This window comes from Lepisosteus oculatus, unplaced genomic scaffold (assembly GCF_040954835.1).
Source record: "Lepisosteus oculatus isolate fLepOcu1 unplaced genomic scaffold, fLepOcu1.hap2 HAP2_SCAFFOLD_225, whole genome shotgun sequence".
Classification (NCBI taxonomy): Eukaryota; Metazoa; Chordata; class Actinopteri; order Semionotiformes; family Lepisosteidae; genus Lepisosteus; species Lepisosteus oculatus.
In genome coordinates, this window is record NW_027167765.1 from 115001 (window position 1) to 127500 (window position 12500).

At 44.3% G+C, this 12500-nt stretch overlaps 4 non-coding genes across 4 annotated transcripts in view; all 4 read right to left on the minus strand.

The window, feature by feature from the left end:
* The window catches only part of trnas-gcu (transfer RNA serine (anticodon GCU)), an 82-nt gene extending 7 nt beyond the window's left edge, over positions 1–75 (minus strand). The window contains exon 1 of the tRNA in view: positions 1–75. This exon is cut by the window's left edge and continues 7 nt beyond it. This is a non-coding gene — a tRNA (tRNA-Ser).
* A 599-nt stretch (positions 76–674) lies between these two features.
* LOC138227070 (U5 spliceosomal RNA) lies at positions 675–788 on the minus strand. Its single transcript, XR_011184821.1, has one exon. It is a non-coding gene; the product is annotated as a U5 spliceosomal RNA (small nuclear RNA).
* A 391-nt stretch (positions 789–1179) lies between these two features.
* Positions 1180–1296, minus strand: LOC138227073 (U5 spliceosomal RNA). The gene has a single exon (XR_011184824.1). It is a non-coding gene; the product is annotated as a U5 spliceosomal RNA (small nuclear RNA).
* A 3005-nt stretch (positions 1297–4301) lies between these two features.
* trnas-aga (transfer RNA serine (anticodon AGA)) lies at positions 4302–4383 on the minus strand. The gene has a single exon. It is a non-coding gene; the product is annotated as a tRNA-Ser (tRNA).
* Between the last annotated feature and the right edge of the window lie 8117 nt (positions 4384–12500).

Consider the following 12500-nt stretch of genomic DNA (forward strand, 5'->3'; position numbering starts at 1 on the left):
GATGGGATTCGAACCCATGCGTGCAGAGCACAATGGATTAGCAGTCCATCGCCTTAACCACTCGGCCACCTCGTCGAGGAAACTGGGCTGTCCGGACATGGTTTGGCACGCTCCGGACATGGGTTGGCGCGCTCCAGATGATCTTTTTCTTTTTTTTTCCCTCTTACTCGAGGGTCATTTTCCTGTTCCACATGCGATTTCAACATTTTTCTTGGGAGATGTCAAGCCAGCAAGCCACTGCTGTGGTTCAGTGGCCAGTGTGGAGTTCAGTGGCCCTGTTTATTATGCCTAATAAACAGGAGATCCTGGGTGATCCTAGATGATTGCAAGCCGTACAGCCTCCGCCATGCTTCCCAGGTGGGATGACGTTTTGGAGTTGGTATGCAGTGTTTTGTTATCTCCAAACACAACGCTGTGCACATTTACCAACAAGTTCAGCTTTTGTCACGTCTGTCCACAGAACATTGTTCCAGGAGTTGCTGTGGAACATCCACGTGGTCTTTAGCAAACTTGAAAGGGGCAGTGGGGGCAGACACTTCCCGCCCCCCAAAGAAAAGAGCGCCAATCAGACAGGCGGAGACCAAGGACTCGCAGAGCAGACAACCACAATCGCCATAACAAGAGCGATTGTGAGCGGTTTTGTTTTCTCTCTTTGACCAGCCCAGCTACACCACCCACCCGAAAGCAGGGAAGCACAAAAATTGCATGGAACTCATTCATGCTCCTCTCCACGGAAATCTTTAGTAAAAGGCGAAAGACTTGCACGAAATGAAGAGAAACCAGAGTGCGTGGCTGCACAGCTGCAGGATCCCAGGCCGCCTTCAAGGCCTCTGACCTGCCGGTCGTGGTTGGCAATGCACCTGGCCTTACAAACGAGCCAGTGGGGTCCGTTCAGCTCCGGGCTCATCGCCTGCGGCTCTCGGCTTGCGGGCGTGCCCAATCCGTGCGATAACTCGGAAAACACCCGGCCACACTGTGCCGGAAACGACGCACTCTGGGAAGCCGCTATGCAAAGCGAGGTCCCAAGATCCCCTGCGGCCGGACACTTCCCGCCCCCCAAAGAAGAGAGCGCCAATCAGACGGGCGGAGACCGAGGACTCGCAGAGCAGACGACCACAATCGCCATAATAAGAGCGATTGTGAGTGGTTTTGTTTTCTCTCTTTGACCAGCCCAGCTGCACCCCACCCAAAGGCAGGGAAGCACAAAAATTGCATGGAACTCATTCATGCTCCTCTCTGCGGATATCTTTAGTAAAAGGCGAAAGATTCGTACGAAATGAAGAGAAACCAGAGTGCGTGACTGCACAGCTTCAGGAGCCCAGGCCGCCTTCAAGGCCTCTGCCCTGCCGGTCTTGGTTGGCAATGCACCTGGCCTTACAAACGAGCCAGTGGGGCCCGTTCAGCTCCGGGCTCATCGCCTGCGGCTCTCGGCTTGCGGGCGTGCCCAATCCGTGCGATAACTCGGAAAACACCCGGCCATACTGTGCCGGAAACGACGCACTCTGCTACAATATGATTGCTACATATCTGCATTTGTTGGTTTTTAAGGAGTAAGAGTGCAGGGAGTTTAAACCTGCGATCCAGTGTGTTGAAGTATTTCACAACACTACCCCTAGCACATCTGGAAATAAATCCTCATAATGATTATTGCCCTGGGCATGTACCATAAAATCAGTGAGCATATATATATATATTACTGTGTTGAAGCTAGAGACACAGAATAACTGCAAACACATCCTAAATACAGTGTTCCTGCACCTTTGACCTCATCCAGGATGTATCCTTTTTTGAAAGGGATTGCTGTCAGAATGCACAACTGAATCCCAAACAGAATCTCTAGTCAAATATGATCATTTGTGAAACAGGCAAATGAGTCTCTCAGGTGCCCATTGCTCATTTTCCGACACATTTATGCAATACTTTCACCATGCATTGAGCAATAGGGATTAAAGAGACCACAGGTAAGGTTTTCGCGTTGAGCAATAGGGATTAAAGATACCAGAGGTAAGGTTTAAAAGTGATTCTGAGGTGCAACACATCAGCTAGGCATCTGAAATGCGGGGTTTGAGAGCCCTTCAGGGAACACCGTACCCTAAAGGTACCAGAAGTCCACTAGTATAAGCATTAAGTCACTGTCACCCCTGTTACAATGTGATTGCTACATATCTTCATTTCTTTGGTCTAGGAGTAAGAGTGCAGGGGGTCTAAATCTGTGATCCAGTGTGTTGAAGTATTTCACAACACTACCTGTAGCCCGTCTGGAAATAAATCCTCATTCTGATTATTGCCCTGGGCATGTACAAATAAATCACTGAGCATATATATATATATATCACTGTGTTGAAGCTAGAGACCTGTATGTATAATATGATGCTAAAATGTTATTTTCACATATATTAATGTAATAAATGATTGCTTATGCTTTATAAACAAATCTAATTAAAATAAAAGCTTACGTTTTGTATTTATCTTGTACCATAGAACATGATTTTCTTTGTATTTCAAGCCCACAAAGTGTCCAAATGCACTACATAATATAAGAAAGATTATCACATGCATATCGGTATTATCTTTCTACATAACGCACTACATAATATAAGGAAGATTATCACATGCATATCGGTATTATCTTTCTTATGAAAATGCATTCCTTTCATTACCTTTTATTTTTTAAAATGAACTCAAATTGTGTATAATGTAATAATTTAAGTAGAATAGATTCCAATAATATAAAGATCCAGTGTGTTGCACTGGCCTGGTCAGCCTGGCCTGGGGGATGGTGAACATAGCACTTTCAGTGCTGGAGGTGTTAATGGCGGAGGTGTTGGAGAGTGGTAGCTGTCGGGGGTTGTAGCTTTTCCTTTGCAGCTTGTCCTATACCTTCCTCCTGTAGGCGTCCTTGCTCTCTCTCAACTTCTGTTTTAGCTCCCATCATGTAATGATGAACATGATTTACATGATAAAAGGAAGATTATCACATGCATATCGGTATTATCTTCCTCATGAATATGCATTCCTTTCATTACCTTTTAATTTTTAAAATGAACTCAAGTTGTGTATAATGTAATAATTTAAGTAGAATAGATGCTAATAATATAATGATCCAGTGTGTTGCACTACTTCACTGCTTCACTGCTCTATGCCGTCTGGAAATAAATCCTCAGACTGCTTACTGCTCTGGGCTTGTACCAATAAATTACAGGAGCACATCTATATATCACTGCGTTGAAGCAGGGGACACACAATCACTGCAAACACATCCTAAATACAGTGTTCCAGCACCATTGACCTCATCCAGAGGTCATAGCGAGCTGAAAAACACGTTTTGAAAAGTGTGCTTTTCCTGCCCCAGAAGTTAAATGGGGGTGACCAAAGTTGCCCAAACGTGTTTATTTCTGCTGAAAAACCCATTTTGACAACTTCTGCACAGTGGGGTTAAGGGCTGTCTCAGTGGGCACTTCTGAGCCAGACAGTTACATTGGGATTCAACAGTCTGAAAAAACGTGTTTATTTCGAGCTGAAAAACACCTTTTGAAAAGTGTGCTGTTCCTGCCCCAGAAGTTACATGGGGGTGTCCAAAGTTGCCCAAACATGTTTATTTCTGCTGAAAAACACGTTTTGACAACTTCTGCACACTGGGGTTAAGGGCTCACTCAGTGGGCTCTAATGAGCCAGGCAGTTACATTGGGATTCCAAGGTTTGAAAAAACACGTGTATTTCGAGCTGAAAAACAAGTTTTGAAAAGTGTGCTTTTCCTGCCCCAGAAGTTAAATAGGGGTGACCAAAGTTGCCCAAACATGTTTATTTCTCTGTCACTATGCTGGGGCATTGGGACCCACACAGACATCAGGGTGAACGCCCCCCCGCCGGCACCATTAACACCGCTTCCAGCTGGAAGCTTTGTTTTTCCCTGTAGCTTACCCTCATCCGGGTACTGACCTGGCTCACACCTGCTTAGCTTCAGTGGGTTTTCAGTTGCGAGTTGCAAGGTGATGCAAGTGATGGAGCCGCTCGCTGCAAAAGCCACTGTATTGACCAGGAACCGAACCCGAGGCTCCAGCGTGGCAAGCGAGAATTCTACCACTGAACCACCAATGCTCAGTTCCTGGGCCTTCAAAAAAGACGCTTTTTTGGTGCTCTGTGCAAAACGCGTCGACATCTGCAAAATGCCATTCGCAGACGCTGAAGAACTTAAGTCCAAGGCAGCGGGTACAAGCGATTGGGCGTTTTAAAACCACCAGGAACAGCAAAGAGGCGCGCTTCTTTGCTTGCGCCGAAACACACCGAATGGAGGCGGACAACGTAGTCGGCAGGATTCGAACCTGCGCGGGGAGACCCCAATGGATTTCTAGTCCATCGCCTTAACCACTCAGCCACGACTACAGCAAGCCCCACCGCCGCTGCGTTCTTGCTACAATCTTACCTGGATCGCGAGGTGCCGGCAGAAGCCTATTTCAAAGTCGTTCTCCGTTTCAAAAAAACATTTCCAAAATACAAGCCTTGCAGACAGACACGCCTCAGAGGACTTAAGGGTGGCTTCATGTCGGAATGATAAAGTCTCCCCGTCCGGACATGAAAATGCCACTTTGTTACACACAAAAAAAGAATCAACAACAGAGAAATGCCCACAAGCATTTGAAAAGCCGCACCACGTCACACTTGAAATAGCTCTTACGTTAGTGATAGACGCAGGAATCGCCTTTTTATTTACGCTCTTACCAACGCGATGGAAAGCAAAACAAAGCAAAGCAGAGCAAAACAAAACGAACAAACGAAAACCCTCACGTCCCGCACTTGCATATAACGCCGTTACGTGCCCAAGCGGTATTGTACGTCATCCTAGCACTGCACCCCGGGGCGTACGGTATATGGGAACGAGCACATACCAGGAATCGTCTCGAATCACTCCCTACAGCTGTAAGGCGCCTTGAAGCATGCACCCCCAACATTCTTCTTTGCGCATCTGTGAAAGGTAAACTCTTGAGCAAACTCTGAACCAGCTCAAAGGAAACTAATCTGATTAGACGTTACTTTGACTCATCCTTTAAGGGACCCTTGTTAATTGGAGAAATCAATGATTTCGAATGAGTTCTGTATGCGTTAAAAGACAGCTATACACAGAAAATATGCAGGACACTGCTCATGATGTTTCCCGAGCCGAAACACAGTGCGTTTTCCCAAGCCATCTGACAAAGCCCAACCACTGAAAACTGTAGCAGATCGTGTAAAGACGTTCAACTTTGTAACTACTGCACGTTCAGGATGCAGAATAAATTCCTCTTTTCAAACTGTCAAAGGTTTGCTTTGCGAACGGTGCAGGACATCGCACAATCTCTTTTGAACGGGGACAAACGATTTCTTATGGGGCGCAGTAAGTACAGACGTTTAAAAAGCTCTACTCATGCCAACGCTGCAGCATGAAGAAGCGCAACCTAAAGTTTGCATTCCTAGCGCTGTTGCAACCTAGCACTGTTGCATTCCCCGCATCAGTAGCTAAGAGAATATCATTTACGACTCATGTTAATACAGTTTCAGAAACCAGACTGAAATTTCTCAAGTATATTATTTGAATCCAGATACGATTGACATTGGGCAACAACTATTCTCTCAAGACTTTTAGATTGAAATGGGACCTTTGAGACAGGCCTGTAGTTGTTAAGAACTTGTGGATCCAAATTTGACTTCTTAAGGAGCGGTCTAACAACCGCTACCTTAAATTGATCAGGTACAACGCCTGACGCAAGCGATGCATTCATCATACTAATTATAGGTCCTGCCAGTCCTTCAAGGGAATCTTTGACTAGCTGAGTGGGGATGGGATCTAGCGAACAGGTGGTTGACTTTGTCTTACGTCTGTGTTCATGAGTTCACCATAAGAAGAAATCTGAACAGGAGTGGTGATCATGCGAGGTCACCATGGAGGAAACCACTGCTCTCCCCCCCAAAAAAACCACCACTGCCCCTCTCAAGTTTGCTAAAGACCACATGGATGTCCCACAGCAACTCCTGGAACAATGTTCTGTGGACAGATGTGACAAAAGTTGAACTTGTTGGTAAATGTGCACAGCGTTATGTTTGGAGATAACAAAACACTGCATACCAACTCCAAAACCTCATCCCACCTGGGAAGCATGGCGGAGGCTGTACGGCTTGCAATCATCGAGAATCACCCAGGCTCACCCAGCATCTCCTGTTTACTAGGCAGGCGCTTTAATCAACTAAGCCACGGTGCCCCAGGAGTGCCGTCCTTTTGCAGCCACTTGGACACACCACTCAGACACATCTGCATTCGGTGTGTGCTCCGCCTGCTCGCTGAGCAAGTTGCCACCTTTACATACAATAGCAACATCGACACCAAGAGAAAGGGTGACAAATGGCTTTTATCTGGAACTTTTCATGTCCAAGGAGCTCAATGTGCTTTCTGTGTACAACAGGGCCACTGAACTCCACACTGGCCACTGAACCACAGCAGTGGCTTGCTGGCTTGACATCTCCCAAGGAAAATGTTGAAATCGCATGTGGAACAGGAAAATGACCCTCGAGTACGAGGGAAAAATATGAAAAAGATCATCTGGAGCGCCCCAGCTCATGTCCGGACAGCCCAGTTTCCTTGACGAGGCGATGGCAATGGACTGCTAATCCATTGTGCTCTGCACACATGAGTTCGAATCCCATCCTAGTCGCTCTCCATGTCTGACACGTGTGCCCGTTCGACATTGGCCCTCCTGTCGTTTGCTCCGGTACTAGAGCCGAACATTTTCTAGCGGTGGCTGAACATGGTATCGAGCGTAGGCTAACGTCGGTATCGAGCAGTAACAGTATTTACATGCCGCTGCTGCCAAGTGGCTCTGGGTTGAGATTGCGTTTTCTCTTACTTGCAACGCAAACGGAGAAATCGATTTTTGACAGTCTTTCGAGAGACTGCGCTAGGTGTTTAGGCATAGACTTTGTCAGTTCCCCCTGGGATGATGGCCTCTCAAATAGTTTGTGATTCCTCTAGACGTTTATACAGTAGAAGCCTGCTTCGTGGCTTAAATCCAAGCTAAGGAAATGAGTTAGAGGTCTGTTGCGACCCCAAGTGTCTAGGGGTAAAGGGGTGTAACATTTAGGATAATTCTTTTGGAAGCAGGGGGATTCTGGTGAGGGACTAGGAAGCGTGATAAGGGTAAGGAACTAGAGTGGTGCCAAAGAAAAGAAAATAAACAAAATGGAGCTGGCTAGGACAGTGAGGGAAAGCTAATCTGACTACAAAAGAAACCCCGAAACACACGGTCTTTGGCGTCTTCAACACCGTAGCTAACCTGCACTGACTACCCAAAACCATACAAGACAAATGACACTCACCCGTACTAAACTAGCGTACTAATACAAAGTCAACTAAGTGTGTAAAGTGTACCCAACAACCTAAACTAACCTTATATACAAAAGTTCACACAAAAACACAAGTGAACCAGGAATACAAATAAGGGAATACAAGAGTAATAAACAGGAGCAGGGTACAAAAGAACACAAAAGTTGAACATGTAACACTGGGGCAAGGGAATGACAAAACAAGGAAGAACACACAAACAAATGAAAGTACAAAGAAACTAATGTAAACCAACAAAACAACAAAGCCGAAGCTGTACGAAAATACACAAACACAAATCAAAACAAACCAACAAACGAAGCCGAAGCAATAACAAGAAGTAAAGCGAAGCAAAACGAAAACCAAAACCGAACGGGACCGAAGTCAAACGAAAGGCCTCTTCTTTCTGAAAGCCTCCATGTTATATAGTGAATAAGATGTGTTCTGATTGGCTGAGGGCTGTTTGATGATGACATCATATTGAAACAGTGGTGTGATGGTTGGCCAATGGGGAAGGGAGAACAATCAAGGGTCAACAGTGTGGACATAACAGAAAAAACACACACAGAACACACACTGGGACGTAACACCCCCACCCATAAAAACAAACATCTAATGTTTGGACAATGAAGACAAAACCAATCAAACAATATGCTATACTCTACCCCCAGCCAGGTCATTTCCAAGAATAAGAGTTACCCCTTTAAGAGGTAGCGAAGGACGTACCCCAACTCTAACAAATCCAGTAACTAAACCACATTGTAGATGTACACAGTGTAAAGGCACTTTCATAAAACCCATTTCGATGCCTTGAACTAATACACTCGAACCACAGAAAGATTTATCAGATAAAGGCAGTGCATCCACAACAATAAATGACTGGGCTGCTCCAGTATCTCTTAATATTTTAATTCTTTTCTGGTCTTCTGGTTTACCTGTTAGCGAAACGAATCCTTCCATAATAAATGGTTCATAACTAGGGTCAGGGAGACTGTTTTCACTAGACAAAGGAATAGCAGAACGGGAAACAGTCTTAACAAACCCAGCACTCTTAGGTTGTTGCTGTTGCTGCTGCTTACGTTTTAGGGCCAAACAATCTGCAATTATATGACCTCTCTTGTGACAATAAAAACATTCACGCTCCTCTTTAGAACGTGAGGAACTAGTTTTTACTGGGGGAGACTGAGACTGGGAACTTAGAGTAGACAAAGTCTTCTCCGCACGCACAGACATGAAAACATTCTTATGAGTGAGCACGAACTCATCTGCCAAAACAGCGGCTTGCGATAAAGTAGTTACTTTTTGCTCATTCAAATACACAACAATGTGTTCAGGCAAACAGTTCTTAAATTCCTCTAAGAGCATTAACTCACGCAATGAGTTAAAGTCACTCACTTTACTGGCTACAACCCATTTATCAAAGAGAGTGCCCTTCTCTCTAGCAAATTCAACAAATGTCTGGTCTGACACTTTACGATGATTTCTGAAGCGTTGTCTATAAGCCTCAGGAACTAATTCATAAGCCCGTAAGATAGCAGCTTTCACAGTATTGTAATTCAAACTTTCTTCTAAAGAAAGTGTAAAACAAACTTCCTGAGCTTTGCCCACTAATCTACACTGCAAAAGCAGTGACCAAACCTCCTTAGGCCAACAAAGTGATGTGGCAATTCGCTCGAATGCACCAAAGTACGAATCAACTTCCGTCTCCCTAAACAGAGGAACTAAAGCAATGTGCTTACTTACATCAAAGGTGGTAGAGAGTGGATCTTGCAAAGGAGACACGCTAGAGGCCTCGGAGTGGGTCGGCTGCACAGCAGGAGCATTCTTTCGTGCTTCTAGCTCAAGCTGTCGGAGCTTAACCTCTTTCTCCGCCTCGATCTCCATCTTACAAATTGCAAGGCGCAATTCAAATTCTGCCTGGCGTACTTGGGCTTTTTCCTGTGCCTCCATGTGCAAGCGGGCCAAATGAACTTTCAGGCGAGTACCGCTCGCTTTTTGACCCGGTGGAGACCGGAGAGAACGGTTCAAAGGGAGGCAAGGTGGCCTTGACCTCAGCCTCCACTAAGTCTTCAGCCACCCCCTGCACCTCGTCCTGTTCTTCCACCACCATAGCAGGTTTAGCACCAGCCCCAGGAGAACCGGCGTACCTGCTCGTTAATGCAATGACCTCTAACTCCACCAACCTATCCATCACAGCTCTCTTGACGTCCTTTTTAAGAGCTTGCGTCGAAACCTGAATCTGGAAGTAATCAGCAATTTGGAGCAATTCCTCCTTCTTACACTTATCCAGCTGCTCAAAGGAAGTTTCCTCCACAAACTTTCGCAAATAAAAAGTAGCCATAACTACAGTACCTTGCCAAAACACAATCCACAAATCAAAATCCTGTACCAACACCAAAATTCTGCAACACAAAAAAAAATCCTTAGGACGGGAATTTGATATCCCGGATGAGCCCCCAATAATGTTACGACCCCAAGTGTCTAGGGGAAAAGGGGTGTAACATTTAGGATAATTCTTTTGGAAGCAGATGGGTTTTGGTGAGGGACTAGGAAGCGTGATAAGGGTAAGGAACTAGAGTGGTGCCAAAGAAAAGAAAATAAACAAAATGGAGCTGGCTAGGACAGTGAGGGAAAGCTAATCTGACTACAAAAGAAAACCAGAAACACACGGTCTTCTGCGTCTTCAACACCCTAGTTAACCTGCACTGACTACCCAAAACCATACAAGACAAATGGCACTCACCTTTACTAAACTAGTGTACTAATACAAAATTAACTAAGTGTGTAAGTGTACCCAACAACCTAAACTAACCTTATATACAAAAGTTCACACAAAAACACAAGTGAACCAGGAATACAAATAAGGAAAAACAAGAGTAATCAACAGGACAGGGTACAAAAGAACACATAAGTTGAACATGTAACACTTGGGCAAGGTAAAGACAAATCAAGGATGAACACACAAACAAACGAAAGTACAAAGAAACTAATGTAAAACCAACAAAACAACAAAGCCGAAGCCATACGAAAATACACAAACACAAAGCAAAACAAACCAACAAACGAAGCCGAAGCAATAACAAGAAGCGAAGCGAAGCGAAGCGAAAACCAAAACCGAACGGGACCGAAGTCAAACGAAAGGCCTTTTCTTTCTGAAAGCCTCCATGTTATATAGTGAATAAAATGTGTTCTGATTGGCTGAAGGCTGATTGATGATGACATCATATTGAAACAGTGGTGTGATGGTTGGCCAATGGGGAAGGGAGAACAATCAAGGGTCAGCAGTGTGGACATAACAGAAAAACACACAGAACACACACTGGGACGTAACAGTGCCGGCGGGGGGGGGCGCTCACCCTGAGGTCTGTACGGGTCCCAATGCCCCAGCATAGTGACGGAGACGCTGTGTTGTAAAAGGGTGCTGTCCTTTGGATGAGATGTAAAACCGAGGTCACAGCGCTCTGTGGTCATTAAAAATGACCACCAAAACCTTTGACAAAAGCTCTTGGTAATTGATGGTCTTCAATAATGCTCCTCCTTTAGGTACATTTTAAATCAGCTGAAAAATGCTGTGAAATGGGGGGGCACTTCAGGCCAGTGTAGGATTTGGGTTACAAGAACTATGAAACTGCACGAGAAAGCCCGTACACTGAATTACACAGCTTTCTATTCAAAGGAGGACAAAAGAAATTCCCTGAGTTCGATTTTTTGCAGCACAGAGAGGACCACTGTCGTGAGGCCGATTAGCTCAGTGGGTTAGAGCGTGGTGCTAGTAACGCTAAGGTTGTGGGTTCAAGCCCTGTACGGGTTAGGTCCTTTTCTCCTCTCTTACCAAAGCTGTTAGGTTCCTTTCTGTGGTGAGATGGGTTGTCATGCAACGCTGCCACATAGTGCCGACAGACAATTAAATGACAAAAATGAAGAGAGTTAAAGCAGCTGGAGAGGTTCTCTTACAACTTTTGAGCTGACACAGTTTTGGAAAATGTTTCCTTCACGCTGCACTGTACCACATAGGCAGCCAAGAGTCTCCAAAACAAAACAGAATTGACAGTCATATAATGTCCATTAACCCCGGTTTTAAACGCAGCATCATGTCTGCCATCATAAGAATATGAGTCCAATATTTTAGAATATAGTCAGAATGACTTCTAACCTTACCTGTGGTGTCTTTAATCCCTATTGCTCAATGCATGGTGTACGTACTGCATACATGTGTCTTGAGAATGAGGAATGGGCCCCTGAGACAGTCATTTACCTGTTTCACAAATGATCGTATTTTACTAGAGATTCTGTTTGGGATTCAGATGTGCATTCGGACAGCAATCCCTTTCAAAAAACTATACGTTCTGGATGAGGTCAGTGGTGCAGGAACACTGTATTTAGGATGTGTTTGCAGTTATTCTGTGTCTCTAGCTTCAACACAGTGATATATATATATATGCTCACTGATTTTTTGGTACATCCCCAGGGCAATAATCATTATGAGGATTTTACCCTGTTTTTAACATAATAACAAATTAAAATTGATTAAAACTAAGTTTGGAACACCAGGGAACATAAAAAATGATTTTTAGGAAAATCATGAGGTTCTCTGTGTCCTTTGCCTGCAAGGGGAGAAAGCTAGAATCCTTTGATTTTTCAAAATTTGAAAATAAACATCATATAACAACAGCTTTCATTCCTAGGAGTGAAAAACAACCATTTTTGAAGACATATTAGTTTCTAAAACACTGCAATAAAGTTAAAAACATCCGTTTTATATCACATTATTTTTTGTGAAATTAGTCATTTATTGCACTATTTTTAATAAAATCTCTAATTAAAAGTGATTAAAATTAAGTTTGGAACAACAAGGAACACAAAAAAAAGATTTTAAGGAAAAAAATGATGTCTACTGTGCCAGGTGCCTGCAAGGGGAGAAAGCTAGAATCCTACCCAGGCTCCTGCAGCTCTGTCCTGGCTAAAGGAGGGTGAATCTATCCCCTTCAAAGCTCCATGAAAAAATGATATTTTTAAATTTGAAAAAAAACATTATAGAACAACATCTCTTGGTCCACAGAGTGCAAAAATCCAACTTTGAAGAAAATCCATTGACTGATCCCCGAATCCTGAAGTTTCTTCGCATGATATCAAGCTTGCAACCACTTTCTGG